We start from the raw sequence: 15,593 nt of genomic DNA on the forward strand, positions 1-15,593 counted from the left end.
CTGATAATAGTCTTCCTATCTCTTTAGGGACTCCTTTAAAGACTGCTTCACAAATCCTTTTCCTTTACCCAATCCTAAAGGCTGGCACTGTCTGGGCTTCCTTCTCAGCACTCTTTTCTTCATACCCTCCCTCTCTTCCTTGGCCATTTCTTCCCCACGTGTGGTTTCAAATACCACCAAAATATTGATCGTAATGTCACCTATACCTAGGGAATCTAATCTTTTGCCTCAAAAAAAATTTTTTTGACTGTCAAATCAATGTTCCTAACTTCCCTCAAAACACCCCCACTGAATGTGTCACTGGTATCTCAAACTCAGCATGTTTAAGCTGAACTTGTCATCACCCCTACTAATCTCTTCTACTTCTTTGTTTCCTATTTCAGAATATATATCATCATTTATCCAGTTGCCCAAGCAAGAAATGTGAACATCACTCTTATCTCCTTTCTTACCAGGATCTCCTACAACCAATTAGTCACTGAGTACTAACTTTACTATTCCCTTAATACTTCTCAGACCTGTTCTCAAAGTTCCATTTCTGCAGCTCACTGTGTGAGTTCAGCCATTGACAGTTCTTGAATGAATCTCTATACAATGTCTTAGCTCTCTCCATCAATCCTTCACCTTTTTTCAGAGTGACATCCAAATGCACAAACTGTATCACCCATCACTTCACTGCTTAACATCCTTACTGGCTACCACTCAACTCCAGGAGGAAAGAAATATAATATCATACAGGATCTTTCAGGAGTGAAATCTTGTCTTTTGTGCAGTTGTATCACTCTACATACCTTCGTACCACATGCACATTTTGTGGCTAAGCTCAAATGCACTCTGAGCCCTCATGCTGAATTAGATACTCACCAAGGCAGCAATAGCACCTTAAGATATTTGCCTAGAGGAGTCATTATATCTTATCATAATTATTTTTCCCTCTTCCTTCTCAGTCTCTTAAAAGAAAGAAATTTATTTCATTTCTGGGCTCCACAACACCTGGTACATAGTAAGAATTCAACAAGTGTTTGTTGAGCATATGTCTGATTATAATTGTTTGTGAAAATACAAAAATTTTGTCTCTTCTTATTATATTCAATGCCTATTCTTTATTGAAAAATATGGTTTAAGGAAACACCTTCTGTGCCCATTCAAATAAATTCAGAAACTTGAATAATCACAATGGAAGAATAATAAAAAGGTCAAAGTGAAAATCAAGAGAAAGATCAAATAATACCATAAGCCAAAATTATGAATTACCCAGTCCTTGAGAATAATTTTTTAATTCTAAAGATGCTTTTAAAAGCTTTAATAGGCTTATGCCTAGAGGTGATTTTGATTTTATATTGAATTTAAAATGTTAAGAAAATAAGATCTGGTACAATCAAGGCAAGAAAAGGGACAAATGTCACTTATTCCACCCAACAACAATTTAACAGCCTTCTAGATTTGCAAAAATCAATGTGGATTTTTCAAAGACACATATAACAAAATTTGCCTCCAAATTTTGGATGGTCCAGTCAGATAAAGAGCAAGAAATTCAATATATCTGAATTTCAACAGGATTAGTAATTTCCATTTTGTTTTCCACAAACATCAACAAATAGAAAGGTATGAAACTGTGACTCCCAGCTAAGTCTCAGTTGTATTTAAAATAAACTCGAGGATGTAATACCATTTTTTAAAAAAATCTAAACTAGAAATTCACTTTCATGTTAAAAATTGGTATCACTGGGTCGCCTGGGTGGCTCAGTCAGTTAAGCAGCTGCCTTTCAGCTCGAGTCATGATCCCAGAGTCCTGGGATTGAGTCCCACATCGGGCTCCTTGCTCAGTGGGGAGCCTGCTTCTCTCTCTGCCTCTGCCTGCCACTCTGCCTGCTTGGGCTCTCTATCTCTTGCTCTCTGAGAAATAAATAAATAAAATCTTTTTTTTTAAAAAATGGGTATCGCCTTTTAGATTTTGTATTGAGGATTGCCAAATCCAACAGTGATTTGAGATTATAACAGGCAGAAAACCTAGAGACTCACATTGAAAATACTATATGAAATAACAAGACTTACTTGTAAATGAGAAGAATTTCATTACTTGATTTCTTAAAAATCACACTGTATATTGATTTTAGTGTTCTAGATGAGATCTGAATAGCCAAAACAGACACAAAATTTATAATTATGAATATAGTTCAGTGATAGATAGCTATTAATACAAATGCTTTGATATACAGAATAGCTCAAAGCTATTTCCACAGAGAAAAAGATCAGTATAGCACTAAAGAGTAAATTATACCCTTCTTCCTTCTTAAATATGTGGATAAGTAATAAGATTCCTAATTAAATTATTCCTTGTAGATTAGAAAATAAAAACCAATGTATTAAACCTTTTAATATGTTAGAAGAAATTAAAGATGCACTAAGTAATTATCATGGAAAAATCACGCACCTAAAAAAATGTATGATGGAAAATTAGAGAAATGGCTGACATATCTTGAAGTAGATTAATGTATCCTGGAACTGACATAGAAGACTGAAAATTAATTATTAAACAAATAGTGACAAATAAATAGAAAGGGAAACTACTTTTAGTTACAACATTAGGAATCAAATGAGAAAATATGCTATTAGAAGCCATGAAAATTTCTGGAGAGTAACTGAAATATATATTGCCTTTCAAAGTACATGACTTTGGACACAGAAATTCACATCTATGACTTGATCCTACTTAAATTGGGGGTAAAAAATGCAAATGTGTTTGAAGAAAGATATTTACCATTTATAATGATAGAAACTGAAACCATTCTTAATTTTGTCAGTAAATGATTTATGCAACAAATTGTAGTATATACATATAATGTAATGTTATTCTATCATTAGAAGTTACTCCAAAGTATATATTTATTATTTAAAATACATTTTCTACAATAAGTATGAATTACTCTTTATAAAGAAATAATGAATTTTTTTAAATGTACCATGAAAAAAATGTTGAAAAAGAAAAACAAAACTGGGGGCATCGTGTTGCCTGATTTTAAGCTTTACTACAAAGCTGTGATCACCAAGACAGCATGGTACTGACACAAAAACAGACACACAGACCAGCTGAACCGAGTAGAGAGCCCAGATATGGACCCTCAACTCTATGGTCAAATAATCTCTAACAAAGCAGGAAAAAATATCCAGTGGAAAAAAGACAGTCTCTTCAATAAATGGTGCTGGGAAAATTGGACAGCTATGTGTAGAAGAATGAAACTTGACCATTCTCTTACACCATACATGAAGATAAACTCAAAATGGATAAAAGACCTCAACATGAGGCAGGAATCCATCAGAATCCTAGAGGAGAACATAGACAGTAACCTCTTTGACATCAGCCACAGCAACTTCTTTCAAGAAGGCAAAGGAAACAAAAGCAAAAATGAACTTTTGGCACTTCATGAAGATCAAAAACTTCTGCACAGCAAAGGAAAGAGTCAACAAAACAAAGAGACAACCCATGGAATGGGAGAAGATATTCACAAAAGACACTACAGACAAAGGGCTAATATCCAAGATAAAGGGCTAATATCTAAGATGTATAAAGAACTTCTCAAACTCAACACCCAAAAAACAAGTCAAAAAATGGGCAGAAGACATGAACAGACACTTCTCCAAAGAAGACATACAAATGACTAACAGACATATGAAAAAATGTTCATCATCATTAGCCATCAGGGAGATTCAAATCAAAACCACACTGAGATAACACCTTATGCCAAAACAAACAAGAATGGCCAAAACAAACAAGATAGTAAACCACAAGTGTTGGAGAGGATGTGGAGAAAGGAGAACCCTCTTACACTGTTCGTGGGAATGCAAGTTGGTGCAGCCACTTTGGAAAACAGTGTGGAGATTCCTTAAGAAATTAAAAATAGAGCTTCCCTATGACCCTGCAATTGCACTATTGGGTATTTACCCCAAAGATACAGATGTAGTGAAAAGAAGGGCCATCTGTACCCCAATGTTCATAGCAGCAATGGCCACAGTCGCCAAACCATGGAAAGAACCAAGATGCCCTTCAACAGATGAATAGATAAAGAAGGTTTGGCCCATATATACTATGGAGTATTATGCCTCCATCAGAAAGGATGAATACCCAACTTTTGTATCAACATGGATGGGACTGGAAGAGATTATGCTGAGTGAAATAAGTTAAGCAGAGAGAGTCAATTATCATATGGTTTCACTTACTTGTGAAGCATAAAGAATAAGACGAGGACCTGGGGAGATGGAGAGGAGAAGGGAGTTGGGGGAAATTGGAGGGGGAGACTAACCATGATAGACTATGGAGTCTGAGAACCAAACTGAGAGTTTTGGAGGGGAGGAGAGGGGAGGTTGGGTGAGCCTGGTGGTGGGTATTATGGAGGGCACATATTGCATGGAGCACTGGGTATGGTGCATAAATAATGCATTCTGGAACACTGAAAAGAAATAAAATTAAAATTAAATTAAATTAAATAAAGGGGGGAAAATACCATGAAAGAAATAGGCCAGGGTTAAACTGGATTAATTAAGTAGGTAGAACCACATGAAATACAAGCAAATAACAGATTTAGAGCTCAATAACACCTTAGATGTAATTAATGAATACAAACAACATAACCTGTGCTGTAGCAGTAAAAGTAGTAATAGCCTCCAAATCTGGTGAATGATAAAGGCATGATTCAAACTGAGGCAGCTTGGTTTTGGAGACTATATATTGAACTGCTTGATGTACATGCTGCTTCTCTGCAAATAAATATTCAATCAGGTTAGCAGGAAATAAAACCATGCACCTAAAATCATATAACTAGGCAAGAATCGAGAATTACTGGGTGCCGGGTAGCTCAGTCACTTAGGCGTCCAACTCTTGACTTCAGCTCAGGTCATGATCTCAGGGTCAGAATCAAGCCCCATATAAGGCTTCACTGGACATGGAGCCTGCTTAAGAGTCTCTCTCTCTCCCTCTGCCCCTCTTCCCTCTCAAAAAAAAAAAAAAAAAGAATTGAGAATTATCAAGAGGCAAAAAAGCTGTTACATGAGTATACAGATGAGTATATAGGAAATAGGCTTGGAAATTGAAGTAAGAGTAGATTTAAGAAGTCGAAAGCAACTTTTGTAACTTACAAAAACACAGAAACTGAGGGTGATACACGCCATATAGAATGTAGTGGTAAACAAACAAACAAACAAAACAACAAGCAAAAACAGAACAACAACAAAAAAACCTCACACCCCATGCAGGGATCTCTTCCCTACAAATATCTGCAGTCAGCCAGCCTGTTCTCCTGGGTATTTTTGGTGAGTCAGTCTAATTTCACATACTCTTCCAGTTCTAGCTGTAGAGTTCTAATCTTTAGAAGTTTCTTAAATTGAACAAAACCTCCTTTTCCAACTTCTACACATTAAACCCAGGAGTGTCCTAAAAGGAAACAAATGTTCTATCTCTTCTATATAATGTTACACATCATTGAAAATAACTATCTTGGGTATTTCATTTTAGCTTTTTCTTCTCACAAAATATCTGTAAGGTTCTTTCATAAATACAACACCTGTTTGGTGCGTGTACTCTGTTCTAGAGTAAAAGAACTTTGTATGAAGAGTGACTAAAGATGCTCTTTGCTGCTAGGTCAGAACAGAGTGTAGTGAGAGTACAAAAGATAGATTAACTAACCCTGACTCAGAGGGAAGGAAAAAAGTTTCACAGCGAAGGTGAAATTTCAGCTGATGCTTAATTACTGAGCTTTTCTAGCAGACATGATACCAAGCACAGTAGAAGAGTTTGATTTTTTTTTTTTTTTAACAGAAACTATTGTGCCTGGGAAGTCACCAGCAAAAAGAATGGTTAAAGACTAGGTTAAAGGGGTGCCGGGGTGGCTCAGTGGGTTAAAGCCTCTGCCTTGGGCTTGGGTCATGATCCCAGGATCCTGGGATCGAGCCCCACATCGGGCTCTCTGCTCAGCGGGGAGCCTGCTTCCCCCCTCTTTCTTTGCCTGCCTCTCTGCCTACTTGTGATCTCTGTCAAATAAATAAATAAATAAATAAATAAATAAATAAATAAATATATTTTAAAAAAAAAGACTAGGTTAAAGTGATAGAAAAAAGCCTGATCATTGGGTCTTTCGGGCCGGAGCAAGGAATTTGTATCTTAGTCTATGAAAGGTCTGAGTAGGAAAAGCTGGTTTTCTGATGAATATTTTTAAATGAGCACTCTGGCAGTTTTCTAGAACATAGACTCCAAGGGAATGAATGGAAGTAAGGAGATCAGTTAGAGGATAATGCAGTCATACAGTTGGAAAGAATGGCAGCTTGGTCTAGTTTCCGGGCAAATGAAGTCTAAGAGAAGTAAGTAAACTCAAAAATTGTTCTAGAGGTAAAATTGACAGGACTTGACAATGTGTAAGGAAAAAAAGTGAAAAACCAAGATTTGTAAGAATTTGGCTTGAGCAATGGCAGTATCTTTTACGGAGATGAGAAAATTGATGGTGGTACAAGTTTAGAGAATAAAATCAAGATGTTGGTATTGAATATGCCTCTGTGTGTGTGTGTGTGATGTCTATCAGACATCCACGTGTGGGTGCCAGGCATTAGAATTCTCAGGGAAAAGTTCTTAGATAAAGATATGAATTAGAGAGTGTTGAAAGCACCAAATCAGAAAATACCACCTAGGGAAGGGAAGAAGACCAAAAACAAAGCTCTACTTCCTACAGTCTTTAGAAATCAATTAGAGAGGAGGCATTAGCCAAAGGGCATGAGAAGAAATGGATGTTAAATATGAAGAAAGTGTGATGTGTCACAAAAGACAAGAAAGGAGAGTATTTTGAGAAGGTGGAAATAGTCAGTGGTGTCCAATACCACAAAGAAATAGAGAAATGGCTATTGGGTCTGTTAGGATGGGAGTTACTAGTCATCATGACTGACTAGGGTAGAGTCAGGGAGTGAGGTAGACTCATGTCCATTTAAAACAGGTGGACCAGACAATGGAAATGAGGTGATGGAGATGGGTGGATACTTCTGTGGGGGAAATTTTGTAAATTCTTTCCTGAAACTAGAAATCCATTCCCCTTATAATCTCTTAATCTACAACATTATATAGATTATCTCAGGGAAAGAAAAAGATGCTAAGTTTAATATATTGCCTGGCACATACTTGCACTGGATATCCTTCGCCTGTTCAGATCAGTTCTGCAGTCTTCACTGTCCTGCTCTGTGCTCTGTCTTCAGCCAGGGTCTATTACATTCAGCTTTCTAGTTGGGTTTAGTGGATGGGAAACACCAGGAGAAGGAGAGAGGGTAAAAGAGGGCACAGAAGTCAGGGTATTTTTTCTCTGTGTTTTGCTTGGTGGTCCAAGGTTTGGCAGTAGTTTTCTTTTGCCTTGTCACTCTTTGGCTTCCTGTAATAGCTACCTTTTCCTTGTCCTTTCAAGCATAAAGAGGATAATAGCTTCCTGCTTTTTGACAGCCTGTCCTTGGGTATTTCACCATTCTTGATCGACTCCTGCAGCCCTACCTACACTTTATAACCAGCTCCTTCACTCAAGGTTTTTCAATTGCCCTTTGGAGTGTGCTGTTTCTTTCCTACTGGGACCCTGACTGATACAGCCCTCAAAAGGATTTGTTGAAAGTATGTGGACTATATTTTTCTTACAAAATGCATGCTTTATGGTCATTGTCAAATACTTCAGTCTTTTCTGGAATAAGGAAGGGCAGCCAGGAATGGTAGGAAAAGCAGAGAAGAAAGAAAGGGAGGGAAAGAGAGGAAGACCAGTTACCATCCTAGCCATCGGAATTTTCACTCTCTTCCACTGAATGAGCTGTCTCAATTTTCTCCAAGTCAGTCCTGCTTTGTCACAAAAGCCAGCCTTTCAGAATGCAATCTCCAACATGTTAAACACATCTCTCTGGGATTTCAGATCCCTTTATTTTAAATAGACTTAGATATATAACAGTATGTCATATTCAGATAACACATTAAAGAATAAAATTTCCTTGGATCTCTAGGTTGATAATACAGTATCTCAGCCTCCTGAGCCACATGTATAATGCCAGGTATTTGCTTCCTGACAAGAGGTTTTATATCAAGACAGGTTCTGAGAAAATTTCCCTGACTGATTTAAATTCTCATGTTATGACAACTGATGTTAGTCACAAAGAGTTGGGGAGGCAATAATTTTTTCTTAAGTTGTTGAATTAATTAAAAGGATACATGGACTCCTTGGGGTATTTCCTTTCAGTGAGAAACAATGTTTTGTGGACAAAAATATTTAATTTTTGTCACAGAAATAGAAAGTACCTATTTTCTTCTGCATTTTATTTATCTTTTGTGTTGAGCTATAATGTTTAATCTAAGTTTCTAGGGAAAAAATTTAGATTGAAAAAGGCTAAAATATATTAAAGTCCTTCTATGGCGGACATGTCACTTTGCCAGCCACATCCAGTTTCCCCTTAACCTATGTTTCCTTTTCTAATATCAATATAAAAGAAATTCAGTTTAACCACATTAGATTTTTCCTCCAAAAAATACCCTTACATGAATAACCCTTTAACGGTACTATCCTAATTATCATAAAGCTTCACAAAGTTTTGTGTCCATAGTGTAGGAAACTAATTTTTAAAATAAACTTTGAATGAATGGGCTGGGGAAATAATTTCATCCATTATCTAGCCAGATATTGTTATCCAGCATTCAATACGATGTTCCTTTGGAATAAGCTTTCATCAGAGATGTTCTCAGCCAGTACCAGAAATAGAGCATTTTCATTTGGAGGCTCCAAAATTGGATTTAGTACTTTAGAAATAGATATAGACAGATGCATTTGCCAGCACATTGGTTTTCCAAATAATTTCTGAGGAAGCTTTCAGGCTTGTACCCTATTATCCAACTTTTATTTAGACTTTGGGGGATATTTGGGAGAGCAACAGCAATGTGGGGGCTAAAAATAAGAGGGGCATAAGAATTTTGCTTTGGTCATGATTAGGCTCCCAACATTCTGGCCATGGGTTGTATGCATTGCCGAATAGACTTATCAGGAATAAAACAAAAGTTGGTTTTACCAGTAAGAGTTTTTCTTCTGGAGCTCCAGAAATGAGTATATGGGCTTATCTAATTTTCCTACAAAGTATGTCACAAATGCCTTAAATTTGTGTTTTTAATAAAAAGAAAACTACAAATGAGTAACATTTTTCATCACCTCCCCCAACCCAATTGCTCCCAGAATTAATGATTATTGGTTGTCTTAGCTATTCAGGCTGTTGTAGCAAAATACCCCACACTGGGTAGCTATTAAAGAACAAAAATTTATTTCTCACAGTTCTGGATGCTGGAAGTCCAAGACCAGAGTGCCAGCATGGTAACCTCTTCTGGATTGTAGAGTGCCAAACTTTCTCTGGAAAATCTGAAAAACCAGAGAGTTTTGTAGGGAAATCTATTACAAAAACACTAATCCCATATGTGGGGCTCCACCTTCATGACCTTCATGACCCAATCACCTCCCAAAGACCCCACCTACTAATACCACCTCCTTTAGGGGTTAGGATTTCAACATATGAAATTTGTGTGTGTTGGGAGTGGGAACGCAAACATTCAGTCCATAACACTAATTATTCTATGATATGATTCTATGATTAAAAGTGTATGTTGAACACATAGGGAAACGAATGAAAGAGAGACTAAGAAGAAAAAAAATATTAACAGTTCACAATTAATAGTATTTAAATTACTCTACAAATATTTATATATTTTTCCCTTCCACAGCCTCTTCTTCAAATGGTTGCCATGTAAACTGTGAGTTTTAGAAGACTGAAGCCCTTGAGATTCACAGCGTTTATTGGCTAAAACAGTGCATTTTAGTCATTTGATTAAGGACAGTGCTAAACTCATTCAAATAGCAGCTGGCAATTGTCCTTGGAGTCACTGTCCTTGTAGTCACTGGTTAGAGAAGCCTGCAAAAGTAAGCCCTGAAAAATTAATAGAAGTAGACAATTCCTCAGTGATTATGGTACAATAGTTACAATAATTTTTTTCTACATTTGAATGAAAGAATCATAATAAGTCAAGGATAGAATATGAGTTTTGAGCAGAGTTATCAAAATATGTTTGTGTGTTTATGTGTGAAAAAAGAAAATTATTCCAGAAGTTTGGAATCAAAAGGAAGAGTTATAATGGGACAACACCATGAGATTAAAATAAATTCTATTTTTTAATGTCTTCACTCAAATGAGGCTTTGGGCCTTATTTTAATCATTAACTGAGATTTAAATTGTGAATTATCTTTAATTCCACTACTATACTAACTTACAAGGGACAAATTCCTAAGTTATGTTATTTTCTTCCTTAACTTTGTATAAACCGCCTACGTCCAAGTTCTACTGCTTTGCAGAGGGAGCATTCTCCAAATCGACCAACCTTTCCTGCACAATCCACAGGCTTCTGCCCGAGTTGAAATTTTTAATCACAGAATCGAGGATTCTTAGAGAGTCAAGGACATGAAATGGCATCTAAATCAAGCCAGAGTAGAAATTCCCTATAGATTAGAGCATCCATGACCAGCAGCCACCTTGTCTCAGCAGAAACAACTATAACTAAAGGAGTGAAAGAGCAAGATCAGGATGTGTGGCCTGCTAACTGGATGACGATGAAATAATCACTTGATTATTTGTCAGTGAAATACAAACCAATGGCCATTTACATAGACTTCTGTGTAAAAACTATAACCTCTAAAATACTACAAAATGAGGGGCGCCTGGGTGGCTCAGTGGTTTAAGCCGCTGCCTTCAGCTCAGGTCATGATCTCAGGGTCTTGGGATCGAGTCCCGCGTCTGGCTCTCTGCTCTGGAGGGAGCCTGCTTCCCTCTCACTCTCTCTGCCTGCCTCTCTGCCTACTTGTGATCTCTCTCTCTGTCAAATAAATAAATAAAATCTTAAAAAAAAAAAAATAAATAAAATAAAATACTACAAAATGTGCTATTATAATTCTTTATTATTTCACAGGTCAACCTATTCCATTTATATTTATCTCTGGTTATTAAGGATAACCTTTAAAAAGGGCCAAAGGTGTTTCCCTAAGGCTCCCCCTTGAACAACACAGAAGAATCTACTGGTATTGTTGCCCCAGAATGTCATGAGGAATAAATGGACAGTCATGTCAGTAAGGTCAGGCATAACTATAACATCAGTAAGGAACAATGTCTATTAGATAATTACAAGCTGTTCGTCTATTTCAAAATCTTGATGGGATCATTACACCATTTTACCAATATTTATCTTTTAGTTTCTGAGTTCTTCCAGTCAAGGTCTATACCTTTAAGATTAAGTACACAAATCTGAGGAATGGAATAATTAGTATGGAATAATAAAACTTCTCCTTTAAAAGGAGCCCAGGGGCCCCTGGGTGGTTCGGTAAGTTGAGCATCCAACTCTTGATCTCAGCTTAGATCTTGATCTCAGGGTGGTGCGTTCAGACCCCATGCTGGGCTCCATGCAAGGTATGGAACCCAGTTAAAAATAAAAATAAAAGTAACAAATAACAAATAAATAAAAGGAGCCCAGGCAGCTAAACCTTGGACTGCTCTGCTGAGGGTTGTGCAAGCTCCCCAATATTCTATTTTTCATAATATTAGGGCCCATATACAGTAGGCACTTCATTCTGATCTCATATTCTTTATTGGCTGTAATAAACCAGTTTGGCAGACTTCTACTAGCAGACTGGTGGTGATTTTCTTATACCAAACTTTAAATCCTGGCACTCCAATTAGCTGCATGTATACACACCTTCCTCCATAAGATCTTCCCCATTCTACATCTCTTTGTTCACCTCTTCCTGCACTCCCACACTAGGAATTTCATCTCTGTTACAGCACGGACATTCTATTTTAAACTGTGGTAAGCCATTTTCTTGCCTGTCTTTCCTTAAGAGTCATAAACTCCTTAGATGGCTGATAATGTGATAAATGGATGAGGTAAAGAATGAAGGAATCATTTTAATAAATGGCAATAGAAGGAATACACTGTTTTCCCCTTTGTTGTGTAATATTTTTAATATTTTCTGTATTCTCTAAGAGGACAATATTTCTGATCATGATTGATCAATCAAGAAATCTAAATTTATTATCATTTAAAATTTTAATATATTATTTCAGAACAAATTTGAGCTCACAGAAGTGTTATGTGGGGAAGAAATCAAGATGCTCATAGCTGTAAAGTGGGTTTTGTTTCCAGAAATGGCCTATTGTTGAAGAGAGATATCTTGATGCCACATTTATCATCAGAAGCTATAAAAATCCATAGGATAAATAAAATGAATATTCCCTATCTAATTTAAAGATTTAGAGAAAAAAATCATGCTTATAATCAAATAAATATAGAGATATTATGTTTATAAATGTGTTTATATATAGCTTATAATAAAATACAAATGGATAATAGGAAATTTCACATTTTTATTTTTTTTTTTTTTTAAAGATTTTATTTATCTATTTGACAGACTCTCAGTCTGTCGAGTGGGCAGAGAGGCAGGCAGAGATAGAGAGGGGAAAGCAGGCTCCCCAACAAGCAGGGAGCCCAATGCAGGACTCGATCCCAGGATCCCGAGATCATGACCTGAGCCGAAGGCAGAGGCTTAACCCACTGAGTCACCCAGGCGCCCCAGGAAATTTCACATTTTTAAAATACAAAACATAAAAATATTGCAATTACGACAATCCCTTCAGACTAAGCTTCTGGCCCCTAGGGATCTTCGTTCATTCTGTGTTTTTACAAGAACTTTGGTAGAAAACTGTAGTCTATAAAGAGAAGGAAAACAGTTGTAAAGAGCAAATGGATGATAAGTAGCTTGTACATCTAAGTAAGGTGATACACTATGTAATTTCACAAAAGATTATCTTGCTTGCCTTCCTCATCAGTTTGTTGTCTCTCCTGAATTTAAACCTGGGATTGATTAATTCCCTAGGCATGTTTTCCCTCACTATGATGCAGGCACTGACCCGGCAGTGAAAGTACAAAGACAAATGTGACATGGCTGCTTGCCTGATGAGTCAGGGGTAATGGACATTCATCCAGTGGCACAGGGGTTATGATACAGTGAGGCCCAAGAAAGAGGGCAGTCAGGATAGTCTTCTGGAAACAAATATCTACACATTATACTTTGGGATTTTAAAACTGAGCAAATTAAAGAAAACATGAATTCTAAGGTAAGCCGCAGAGAAATCTTTCCTGAATTCCTAACATGTTCTGTGATAAATATTCAACAGTTAATCTGTTGCAGATAGGATTCTGTAAATAAATTCCGACATGACCTTCACTAGCTTTGTGCTCTGGTGAGAGTAACAAAGCTCCTATAGCCACTGAGAGCCCCTGGTTCCATTATAGCAACAATACAGAAAAGTCACAGACTACTGGAAAAAATTTTGAATACTTTAATACTTCTTTTGAAGCCATGGCAACCAGGAAACAGTTGTAGAAATAAAAGTTTTGAATTCTTGACATTTTTAAAGAATTCTAGTGTTCTAGATATGTACATACTTAATATTATACTTAAGACATTATGAATCTGCAGTGGCCGAAGGCCCCTTTGTCAAGGATTCACTGAATAATTTCAAGTTGAATAGGACTTTTTTTTAATGCTTTGTCATTTTGAAAGTGTTTATGATACTTTCCAAAATCATTAGCCATTCAGACATTGAGTAATGTCACAGGCTTTTGTAGATTTTATTCCATACCTTAATATAAGCCATGAGTAAGACAAATCACTACATTAGTGAACAGATTTTTATTTCATTGAAAATAATATCTAGATTTTTCAGACTTTAATTCTTACAGACCATGGCCAAGGCCTCAAAACAGCCCCTGGTTACTGAAAAACATTTCACTAACCTATTTAGAAGCATCAGTATTATGTTTTCATGATTGAAACTAAAAAATGAAATAAATTTCCTTTTTATACAACTTTTCTCCAGAATTTAATACCATAGTGTCTAATATTAGTTCAATGACCTTTCTTGTTATATTTATTCAAAACTGAGGGAGGATAAGAGTGAATTCTTAAACAGAATAAAAAAGACAGGATTCATTTATCTTTAAAAAAAAAAAGAAAAAAAAACACGTATTTGTTTTTATGCTTTCTTAACATGAATAGCCAAAATGTGTGCATGTCACTTAGCTCCATAATGAAATTATATATTGCTCAGACCACTCTGTACAAAGATTTTATTATTGCTAATGATTTTAACATCACAAAGATTAATGAATTATTACTGAAAATCAATTGCTTAAAACAAGTGTTGAAAATGACTCAGTTGAAAGATAATTGAGCTGCATCTAAACAAAATGTTTCAGCACCAGTGAAGCATGAATCATAATTTCTAAGTAAAAATGTATGGTTTTACATTTTTCACATACTCTCTAATGAGATCAACATTAGAAATGAGTAAGTGCAAGTTCCTTCTCTATATCCAGTACAGACAAACACTGAGAAATTTAGGTTTTTATCATGTTCACAGGAACTTTCCAAAGCTTACCTGCAGTGTCACTGCATCTGCTGATCTCCTTGGAAGCACAAGCCATTAGGGACATTGTTTTTGATTGATTGGTCAAACCGTATGTTGTTGCTGGGGAACTAAATCTATCACAAAGCTTGAAAACAGAATCAGTTCAAGATGGATGTCGTCCTGAGTAGAGCCTCCTAAATCACAAATTCCTGGCAAGGAGTATCAGTGTTGTTGCCTTTGTTGAATCCTCAGGTCCTGGCGCATAGTTTTAATGAATAGATGTTTGTAGAATAAAACTTAACTTACCATTGGTTAGCCATATCAACATGAGATATGAAGAACTTCCCAAGTTCTAAACTTAAGGTAACTGCTGCCAGTAGTCTGTACTTCCTCTGAATTTCTATGGCACTTGTCCACAAAGCACAAATGGGACTGTGCTGCCTTAGATACTTTTTTCTTTCTTTCCTTTTCTTTCTTTTTAAAATTGATATATGCCATTCTTTAAACAGACTGTAAACACCCAGAGAACAAGAACCCTGTCATATGTTTCCTTCTATTTCCAAACAATCTTGAAAAGCAAAAAGTTCAAGAAAAATTCAGATTAAAAAAAGTATATATGCCATTTTTAAAAAGATTTTATTTATTTATTTGACACACAGAGATCACAAGCAAGCAGAGAGGCAGGCAGAGAGAGAGGAAGGAAGCAGGTTCTCCGCTGAACAGAGAGCCCGATCCCAGGACCCTGGGATCATGACTGAGCCGAAGGCAGAGGCTTAACCCACTGAGCCACCCAGGCGCCCCTATATGCCATTTTTTAAACAGACTGTAAACACCCAGAGAACAAGAACCCTGTCATATATTTCTTTCTAATTCCAAATAATCTTGAAAAGCAAAAAGTTCAAGAAAAATTCAGATTAAAAAATAATGTTATATTTTCTTCCTAAAGCAGACTAATTCTTTTATGGTCTTCATAGTTTTATAAATCTATTTGACAACTTACAATAAGGGCAATCTATTAACTAAATAACCTGAATCCACATGTATAGTAAGATAAGATTAATCAAGTTCTGACAATTTTAAAGACATTTGGCATAGAATGAGCA

The 15,593-nt window shown here is 36.3% G+C and overlaps 1 long non-coding RNA gene across 1 annotated transcript in view; it reads right to left on the minus strand.

The window, feature by feature from the left end:
- Positions 1-15,593, minus strand: part of LOC123940197 — a 106,284-nt gene that overhangs the window by 78,248 nt on the left and 12,443 nt on the right. The window contains exon 2 of the long non-coding RNA XR_006818045.1: positions 9,316-9,401. This is a non-coding gene — a long non-coding RNA (uncharacterized LOC123940197). The remainder of the gene's footprint in view (positions 1-9,315; positions 9,402-15,593) is intronic.

This window comes from Meles meles, chromosome 4, assembly GCF_922984935.1.
Source record: "Meles meles chromosome 4, mMelMel3.1 paternal haplotype, whole genome shotgun sequence".
Classification (NCBI taxonomy): domain Eukaryota; kingdom Metazoa; phylum Chordata; class Mammalia; order Carnivora; family Mustelidae; genus Meles; species Meles meles.